Below are 10975 nucleotides of genomic sequence, written 5' to 3' on the forward strand. Positions count from 1 at the left end.
GAATACATTTATACCTATGTTACCTTTGTGTGCAAAAAAAAAAATATTTGGCAAGTATCATTAGCAAACCGAGGAAGGGTGGGTTGTAACAACCCACACCTAAAACTATACGTGCCGGTGTAGGAGTGGATTGTGATTATTTTCCTTATTTGGGATGTGATTGATGGGTTGATATTATTCCCCTTAATTGAGATGAAACTGATAATAATTGTGAATTGGAAAAGTCAACACACACAGCATATGTGGGATGGCGGCCTAGCTGATCGGGTGGAGATCGGATGCCATGTTGTACATATGGTGGTACTACTCTTGGTAACACTTTTCTTTCGCATTACATCTCGAGCCACATTGTTTTTGGGGAGATGTGCTAGCCGATCGAGCGTGATCGGACTCCGTGCTACAAACACGGTGGTATATCGATGCTAATAATCTCCCAACCAATAATATATATTAATTTGGTATTTTCAAAAATTATTATGTTTTAACTGGACATTTGGATATGGTTGATTGTGACTTGCTGTTTCTATGGTTATCCCTTTCTTACATTGGCATTCTATTTTGAAAGAGGACAGTTAACTTTACATACTAGTACTATTCCATATGTACTAACATCCCTTTTGTCGGGGGCGCTGCATCTTTAATGGATGCAGGTGGTTAATCAGCGGGCATCTTTGGTCCTCGTTAGCAGTTACTCCCTATTCAGCAGGTTTTGGTGAGCCCTACTCTATTCCGGGCCTGATATCATTTGATGTTGTACTTTGTGTTTTGAGGTATAGCCGGGGCCTTGCTACCGACATTTCCATATTACTCTTATGTTGTACTTAAAGGCTCCGTAGACAGGTTGTGGGTGGTGTTTGATCTGGGGAATTGAACTAGAAATTTTTGTATTTGGCAAGCATGTTATTCATTAAATCTATAAACTTGTAGTATTTTGGAAATTATGAACGAAGCTGCTAATCGAATGAAATGGGAGTTGTTAATGAAATCTTTTCAATGTTTGATTAATGGAGTGCATCTTCTCTTTATTCATGGATGAGTTTGGGTAGAAGGAAATCTAATAGGCTTGCTCGACCGGGTTCACTCGGTTGAGTGCCAGTCGCGCTCTCCGATTTCGGGGCGTGACAACCTTGGTATCAAAGCCTAAGGTTTTAAAGTGTCCTAGGATGTCTCGGAGACGTGTCTAGTAGAGTCCATGTTATCGGTGTGTTGTTGACCACATCTATAATGAGGAGGTTACTTGTACATTTAGGAATTTCACACTTCTTTGATACTCCAGATCATGCGACAGACCTCAAGATAGGAAGCTAATTTCCTCGTTATGTCTCACTTTCCAGATGAGTAATCCATGAGTTCGAAGCAATGAGGAGAGAATGACCACGCCATTGAATCTGGGGGAGATTACAAGAGAGTTCATTGGGAGAATGCGTCGAGCCGTGGAGGGATTGGAAGAACTTGTTGCTAGGGGAAGTATCATTGTTCCTACCAATGTCACCGCACCACCGGATCATGTGGTGAGTGTATCTGAGAAACGAAAAAAGGTTGTTGGTACTAAGAAGCCGGATTGTTTGGTTTGCAAGAAGCATCACTGGGGGAGATATTGGATGACTCTTGAAATATGTTACAATTGTGGAAAGAGGGGGCATAAGAAGAACAAATGCCCTAGGTTGGGTACACCCATCCCGATCTGCCTGATATGCGGGAAGGAACATTTGGTGTCGTGTTGTGAGTATGCTCAGCAATGCGTTAGGGGTGGTAGCTCTGGGCAATTACAAAGGCCCACATTGCAAACCGGTACTGGGATTGTTACTCCCGCATTGGAATCTTGGAGGAAGGATAAGGGGGATGCTTATGATGTATGCAAAAAGGATAAATATCAGGTCAGTGGGACGAGTCAGTTTAGCGGACCTCATCCCCTTTGTGTGAAGTGTTGGAGATGTCATCCAGGAGTATGTCACTATGGTACCAATGTATGTTATAAGTGTGGTATGAGGGGTCACATTCAGAGAGACTATCATTCATATCTCTAGAGCATGGGTAGGGGTGCGGCACAACCAGCTAGTTCTGCAGCTACTACATCCACAATGCCTCCCCTAGCTAGAAGCATTATACCGCCCGCAGGGCGTGAAGCAGCTAGGGGTGGTATTCAGAGCACGAGAGGGCCCAATAGGTTTTATGCTATGAAGAGGCGTCAAACGTCAGAGGCTTCTCCAGATGTGGTTACAGGTATATTGACTGTCCAATATCATGATGTGTATGCTCTTATTGATATTGGTTCCACTTTGTCATATGTCACTCATTATATGGCTAGGGAAGTGGGGATAGAATCGGAACCACTTTATGAGTCATTCTTTGTATCTACTCTTTGAACGAGACGTATAATTCGTGAAGCCTCTTTATCACAATTATCTTACTTACAACCTCTTGAGGAATTGAGTTCTATAATGGTTTCTTTGAATTAAGTCACAACCCCAGGTTAATACTTCCCACTACTTCCCTAAATTCTCAACAAGGGACTATACCTGATGAATTTATTACAGAACGTTTTGATTAAAATAGATAACATCTGCTCACTTGTGCCAATGCACGCGCCACCATAATATTTACCTATGTGGTATCAAATCTAATGTAAAGCAACCTAGTATTGAGATCCTTCTTGAGCCACTCTTTTTCTCTCCGGTGTATGTGGCTCCTATGGTTGGAACAATCACTTTACTCCTTTGCGAATATTATCATGAATCCTTTTCACTGTATAGTAACATGAGAGCATATCTCAGCACCTATCATATGTGTACCTGTAAATTGAATGGGGTCACTTGTCCGCATAAAGTTTCTGGGAAATTTGAGATTTTCACAAATTCGTCATAGGAAGATCTTTTTGTTCGCCCATCTCAGTATGGATTTCATGTCCACCTAGATCATGCCTCCGCGAGTAACTCACTTTATTCCTAGTATTGTAGTTTCCTATGAAGTGGTCTGGTATTGCAACTTGAGAGTTGTTATGGCAGAAACCTCCCTGGAGCATCATATTAACCATTAGAACCTCTCCAACTCATGCATGATTTTATCCCAATAATAGGATGTCCTAGATACATGGTTTCCCTCGTGTATGGTTGAAGTTAAGTAGTCTTACTGCGACCTTTCCCTCCCTACTTCAGATGGATGTTTCAGATTTTGGCATATATCATGAGCATATTGATTTGAAAGACAGGTAACTCTATGCCTCGTTTGTTGAACCGATGATTCCATCACAATGATTAACCATGGAAGCACTATTGGTGGTCACCCTCATGTCTCTTAGAATATAACCTCTTAAAATGCCCTTCTCAGTACAATGATGGATTCTTAAACAATTCCAGCCCAACCTCGAACCTCGTTGTTCCTATTTGTGGTAAATATAATCGAGAGTTGTAGGCTCAAATGTGTCAAAGAAGAAGCATCATTCCATGATCAAATATATTGGATAGTTTTATGGTCATATTTCATGCTAGCACATCTTAGAGTAATTGTTGGAGGTCGCCAAAGGTATAGTTTGGGTGTTCGGCGTAGAGATTTAGAGTTAAAGAAAGTGAACGGGTTATTCTCAATATTTTCTGCATGGTGATGTTATGTGAATTGTTATTAAAGGTAAAGTATGTGTAGTCACATTAGGCCTTTATGAAATCTTGAAGGAAATAGGCCAAACTATGAGTATGATGTTTCCCCATAATTGTCCTCCTTGTATCCGTTGTTTCATGTGTCTATGTCTAAGAAGGTAGTTGGAATTCCTTTGTCTATCATTCCGGCGGAAGCTATAGAAGGTGAAGTTAATGGATAATCGGCTTATGAAGGGTATATTTGTCATCCTTGTTAGATAAGTTCGGGAGTTGAGATTACCTCCGTTAATGTGTTATGGCAAATTCTGTAAGTCGAGAAGGTCACCTTGAAGGCCGAAAGTGTTGTGGAAAGAAAATATTTTCATTTGCTTGTATAGTAAATGGTTATGATTTGAAAGGTACTTTCTATGTGTTATGATTTAAATAAGTGTAGCTCATGTTCAGATATCACTCTTGATAATATAATGTCTGTAATGTTCAGATTAGTGTTGTTGATATACATTGTGATGCTTTGTCGAGTTGTGGATGTGTTGATAGGGCGGTTTTAGTGATTCCCCGACAGGTGTATAGGCCTGAATACAGAGGAAACTCTACCAAAATTTTTGAAAATTTTGGGAGTTTGAGATGTGCGAAAGAAGAGATAAATTATGATAAGCGTTTGGGGCGGACTCTATTTTTCATTCGAGGACGAATGATGCTAAGCGAGGGGGGGAATGTAATGCCCCGAAAAATTTCGCTAAGTAATTTAAGGTTCTGTGGTGCCAAGGTAGGCTAATGTATTGTATTTTCGGACTTTTGTGTTGAACAGTGCGTTGGGGAGTTGGATTATTTTGACCTCGCGTCACCAGCTCCTAGCGAGCCAGACCATGCTATAACCCTCGCGAAGCCAGGTATGTAGCACGCTGGATCGTGATATATCCCATGCGAAGCGTAGTCTGTAGCTCGCTACAGAGCGTGCCTAGCCTGGTCTATAGCCCGGTCCAGATTTTTGGAGGGCCCGTTTTGTTTTCATAACCCGATCCTAGTTCCTCTAAAACGATCTTAGGGTCATTTTGGATGGTTATTCTGATAATTTTAGAGAGGGGAAAGTGCCCTAGATTGAGAGGAGTAATTCCTAAGCCCTTGTTCATCAAATCTTGCTCAAGCCTTGAAATCCAACAAGAAATCCCTCAAGTTTTTCATCTAAGAGGTAATTATCCATACCCTAGTTTTCAATTTCGAATTTGGGTAGAAGATGGTTGATTAGGAGTATGATTCTTGGGTATGAGAGTATTATTTATACATGCATGTACCAATAAGGTTTGTGGGAAGATTGTTGAGCTCAAATGGATAACAATTGGGTTGAGGAGTGAAGGAAATTATTTAGAAGAACCTACTAGTCATATTTGCACACATATTATTTGATAAAATGCTCAAATGAGCTGAAACCATGAATATCTTACTAATTTGGGTTCAACTTTGTTATGTCTCAAAATAGATTGGGATGTCTAGGATTTTTGGAATATCGTGGTAATTTAAGGAAAGCTCAAAGCGAGGTATGTTGGCTAAACTACTCTTTTAGAAATGAATTCCATGATGTTCCCGTAAGTTTCAAGTATTGTTGGCTCAAGTTCCTAATTCCCATGTTCCGAGTTGTTTCTAATAAATTTGATTATCTCGAGTAAGCAAAGTGTCGAAAGATGTAGGTATCCAAAATGTATTCCAATTATCACATTATGTTATCCTTCGGGAATGTGTTCAATAATGATATGTGTATTAAAATGTTATGGCTTTGAGTCGTGTTTCAAATGAAAGCTTGTATGCCAAGTTGTATGAGAAAAACTCGATATGACTAAGACTCTTAATTGCTCATATGTGTACCTAAAGTCTTGTTTCGAAACGTCTTGTTGTTGACAATTTATAATGATGCTTGAAAATGAAATAAGTGAATTGGGGGGATACAGAGTGTGGCCAACGTGCCAAGAATGAAAGTTATACTTGTGGTTAATGGTGCCAATGAAATAAGATGATGTGAGAAAGATTATGAAATGAGCTTTGATTCAACTGTTCCAAAATTATTTCAAATATAGAATTGCCTAAAAGCTTATGTACTCAAGTCATGCCCTTATGTGGCTGTTTTAATTAATGCTATGATTTGTGAGTATTTTCAATGTGTTTTGCGTTCTTACATATTCGTGAGTGGATATTGTGTATTGCCCTTTTTGGGAAAAACTATTTCAAGAATAAATGGTGTGTTACTTGTTTATGATTTTAACTTGTGCATCGATTGGCAATCATTTTACTTCATTCTTGGAAAGAAATCTATTGTTCTTAAATTCTTCATTTCTAATGAACTTAAAGTTGTGATTTCATGAATATTATATATGTTGATATTTACGATTATGGTACATGAGAGGGAAGAAATGAAAGTGTGGAATTTCAAATACGGCCACCGTGCCTTGAATAAAGAATCTTGTGAATGACCAAAAGAGCCAAGGGAATATTATTGTTGTGATTGGTTGAAAATACTAGTGAAGATTTATACAATGTGAAAGATGATGAGGTGAATACATTTGTACCTATGTTACCTTTGTGTTAAAAAAAAATACTTTTGGGAAGTAACATTAGCAAACCGAGGAAGGGTGGGTTGTAACAACCCACACTAAAACTACACGTGCCGGTGTAGGAGTGGATTGTGATTATTTCCCTTATTTGGGATGTGATTGATGGGTTGATATTATTCCCTTTAATTTGGATGAAACTGATAATAATTGTGAATTGGAAAAGTCAACACACACGACATATGTGGGAAGGCGGCCTAGCTGATCGAGTGGAGATCGGATGCCATGTTGCGCATATGGTGGTACTACTCATTGTAACACTTTTCTTTCGCATCACATATCGAACTACATTGTTCGTGAGGAGATGGCCTAGATGATCAGGCGTGATCGGACTCCGTGCTACAAACACGGTGGTATATCGGTGCTAATGATCTCCCAACCAATCATATATATATTAATTTCGTATTTTGAAATTATTTATGTTTTAACTGGACATTTGGATATGGTTGATTGTGACATGTTGCTTCTATGGCTTTCCCTTTCATATATTGTCTTTCTATTTTGAAAGAGGACAGTTAACTTTACATACTAGTACTATTCCATATGTACTAATGTCCCTTTATCCGGGGCGCTGCATCTTCAATGGATGCAGGTGGTTCATCAACAGGTAACTTTGGTCCTCGTTAGCAGTTTACTCCCTATTCAAAAGGTTTTGGTGAGCCCTACTCTATTCTGGGCCTGATATCATTTGATGTTGTACTTTATGTTTTGAGGTATAGTCGGGGTCTTATTGCCGGCATTTCCATATTACTCTTCTGTTGTACTTAAAGGCTCCGTAGATAGGTTATGGGTGGTGTGTTGATGTGGGGAATTGAACTAGAAATGTTGGTATTTGGCAAGCATGTTTTTCATTATATCTATAAACTTGTAATATTTTGAAAATTATGAACGAAGCTGCTAATGGAATGAAATGGGAGTTGTTAATGAAATCTTTTCTGCGTTTGATTAATGGGGTGCATCTCCTCATTATTCATGGATGAGTTTGGGTAGAAGGAAATCTAATAGGCTTGCTCGACCGGGTTCACTCAGTTGAGTGCCGGTCGCGCTCTCCGATTTCGGGGCGTGACAGGTTCATTATGTGTTGTCAAAGTTTTTATCAGAATTTATAAAAAATAATAAATGGAAAGATTTCGGTTGGCACGATATGCATATTACTTGTGACTCAGAACTGAGGACGTGATTTTTACATTTTAATATGATGTGAAATGGATAAACCAGGTTGTAAGCCACGGTGGTAGTTATATAAGGATGAGATCCTTGTGATGAAGATTTATGTGTTTAAATTCTCCCCAATGAAATTGATTTATAGTACAAATAGGGAGTTATGCCTGTTAGGCTTATTTGATAATTCTTGTATGTGTTTTTCTGTGCGTATGTCACGCCCCAACCTCGGGAAGCACGATCGGTGCTCAACCGAGTGAATCCGGTCGAGCAAGCCTGTTAGTTACTTTCTACCTAACTCACCCATGATCAAGAGAAGACATGATTTCATTAATTAGACAGTAGGAAGTTCATACATACAATACTAAATCGTTTCATTAGTTACTTCACTTTTAAGTCTCAAAATACACATATTCTTATAGTTTGAGTGGAACAAGTGATCATAACACAACATAACTTGTTTGACTTTTCTAGCACCCATGTACAACCCACATAGTGTCTACGGAGCCTCTAAAAGATACAAAAGAGTGTGATGATAGTGCCGGCAACAAGGCCCCGGCTATACCTCGAGACGTGATAATAATATGAACAAAAGATACAATACGTGGCCCCAGGATGAAGTGGGGCTCACCAAGTTTGCTGGGAAGAGGATGTAACACTATCGCTGATCAACACTGCCTGCTATGGAACCACCTGCATCCATTTATAGATGCAGCGCCCCCGGCAAAAGGGACGTTAGTACTGTCGAATAGTACTATTATGTAAAACTAAACATCATCTCAATAGAATGAATAATAATACAAGGGGGAACAATCAATAATTCAATAAGAGCTTCAAATAATACTAAAACATAAAGTTAAGGATTACATAAGTTTTCAAGTCAATTTCCGTGTTATTAGGTTGGGTGATCTTTAGTGCCGATATACCCTAATTCACAATACCACCGTATTCTTACACGGAGTCCGATCATGACACGATCGGCTAGGTCGTCTCATTTGAGACATCAACCATAACCACAATTTCAATTATCATTTCCAGCACAGTCAACACCATGTGTATGGCATGTCATCCGATCATGGCCCGATCGGCTAGGCCATCTCACCCAAGACATTACATTTTTCAATCAATCATCTCACATCATACTTCTTTCATATCCATTCGATTCATTGGCACTAGTGGCCACAATTATAAAGTCATTCTTGGCACTTGGCCGTATTTCATAAATCCAGTTCCCTTTTCCACATTCAAACATCATTATCATTATCAACAATAATAATGCTTTCCATTCAAGACATTAAATTAACATACGAGTAATTTGGGAATCTTAGGCACATAGAGGCTTTTCATACAAGTTGGCTTAACAACCTTTATTTCGTTCTTGACTTGATGTCTTAACATTCCTAAAACACATTCCACATTTTGAACACATCCTCAAATGGCAAGATGATATGATGAAGCATTTAGAATAAATATTGAACATACATCCTTCAACACAAACACATTAGGAATAGCAAATTCTATTATGATCAATTTGGGACTTACACCAATTACATGAACACCGTGGGATTCGATTCTAAGAAGAAGGGGGTTTAGCCAATATACTTCAATTGATCTTCCTTTAAACTCTAAAACGTTCGTATTTCTTATCATTTCGATCTATTTTAGAAATATAACAAGTTGGACCAAAGATGGTCATGATTCTAGCTCATTTGAGCACATTATCAAACACTAGATGTGCATTCATATTTTAAGGCCCTTTTAGGAAAGATTCCATCTTTCCCCCAACACATTCTCTACCATATTTAGCTCACAACCTTCCCACATACTTCAAGAATACATGCATGCAAGATAACAACCACCACACCCAATAATTGTCTTTCTAATTATCCCCTTTTTAGTAGATTTTCGAAATTAAGAGCTAGGACATAGATTCATACCTTTAAGATGAGGACTTTCTGGTAAATGCATGACTGTCCGACCGGCCGTAGCTCGATGGTAAATGTATAACTGCCCAACTGACCGTAGCACGGTAGTAAATACATGAAGATGCATGTATCACTGTATTATAAATATTAACGTCTTTATCATATACCTCAATAGAGACTTGTGAACGTACTTAGACATATTTGAATATAACTTTACAGGAATGAATAATATAGACATCTTTAACTGCTAAGAGTAGAACCACTTATGAAATAGCATTACGTTTACGTATCATTACTTGGATCATGCCAAAAGAAAGAAGGATTAACCTTAACATACCTTAATTGCTTATACGAGCTTGTAGAATATTGCTTCTTTAAAGCTTCCCTACACCATACTTCAATGGAGATAATTTGAGAAAAGGGACCTCCAATTAAGATACTATTCTTCTTTGTTAAAATAAAACGAAGAAATAAGACTTCTGTTGGTACTTCATTGAATTGCAAAGAAGAGGAATGTAAACTATTGCTTATTGATTTATATATAAAGAAGGTAAGATAAGATAAAGATCTTATGCAAAGTTTGTTAACTTTGGCGGTGGAACATGAGTAATTAGATAAGGTGTAACGTTTTAAGGAAAGTTGGGCACGTGTAAGTTATACATATCACATTACTTCATGTAGAGGTAATGGAATATATAAGTGTACGATATAAATAATAAATTCATGTATGGTAATAAAATTGGGAATTAAAAGTCCTTGTCTCATACTAAAGTACTACTATTAAAATATTAAAATATTAATAAATCATGGTACCATATAAAATTAATACATACATTATTATTTTACTAAAACATTCATGTAAAAATACATATATTTTTCCAACTTCTAATTTTCCTAATCTCATATAAAGAGTACAAATTTTCGTACGCTTAATTCTTAATATGGTAAAAAGATAACCTTATTTTCTTGTGAGAAAATAATTTCTATCTTTACAATAAAGAAAATCTCATCAACTTTATTATATTCTATGTATAATTTAAAGCATATTCGAAAGTAGTAATTTAATAACTATATAAAATTATATTTTTAAAACCTTCTTTTACAAAAATGTTCCATTCAAAATACCATATTAAATGTATATAACGGTATCAAGGTTGTTAAATTCACGGGGTCTTACAATAATATAATCACAAATCCCTTATAACCTCATGAATGGTCTTAATCCCTTCAAGCTCATATGGATTACTACGACTCATCCTAGTATTAAAGTACGGGATGTAACTTTCTTCCCCCCTTTAGAAATATTCGTCCTCGAATGTTAACTCTTAGAGATTTACAAAACTTTTGCTAGGGTCTCCTCTGCAAACTAAACTAAAATCCAACCTCTATATGAAGTATCGACTATTCACAACCTTTTGTACTTGAGTATCTCATATCTTCTTCACCTTTACCTTACTCACTTTTCAATCTCGCATCGTATCTTCTGTTTCTTTCATAATCTCCCTTCAACATAGGTGAAAATTACGTCGTAAAGCTCTACTGTAATACCTGCACCTCTGGTGCATAAAATATCGGGTGAAAGCTTCATACAGACTTCTTGTGACTCAGCTCTACGGCACGATCTGGAAACAAAAGAAGGGTAACATTTCCTAAATGCCCTATAGCCTCTCAATTATAAATATGGCGCGCAACACAC

At 37.6% G+C, this 10975-nt stretch overlaps 1 long non-coding RNA gene across 1 annotated transcript; it reads right to left on the bottom strand.

The window, feature by feature from the left end:
- Nucleotides 1-7707: 7707 nt before the first annotated feature.
- LOC142180243 (uncharacterized) lies at nucleotides 7708-10024 on the bottom strand. The gene is made up of 3 exons (XR_012708407.1): nucleotides 9617-10024; nucleotides 9292-9412; nucleotides 7708-8047 (listed from the first exon to the last, which is right to left on the bottom strand). It is a non-coding gene; the product is annotated as an uncharacterized LOC142180243 (long non-coding RNA).
- Between the last annotated feature and the right edge of the window lie 951 nt (nucleotides 10025-10975).

The sequence above is a fragment of the Nicotiana tabacum genome, chromosome 4, assembly GCF_000715075.1.
Source record: "Nicotiana tabacum cultivar K326 chromosome 4, ASM71507v2, whole genome shotgun sequence".
In the NCBI taxonomy this organism is placed as follows: Eukaryota; Viridiplantae; Streptophyta; class Magnoliopsida; order Solanales; family Solanaceae; genus Nicotiana; species Nicotiana tabacum.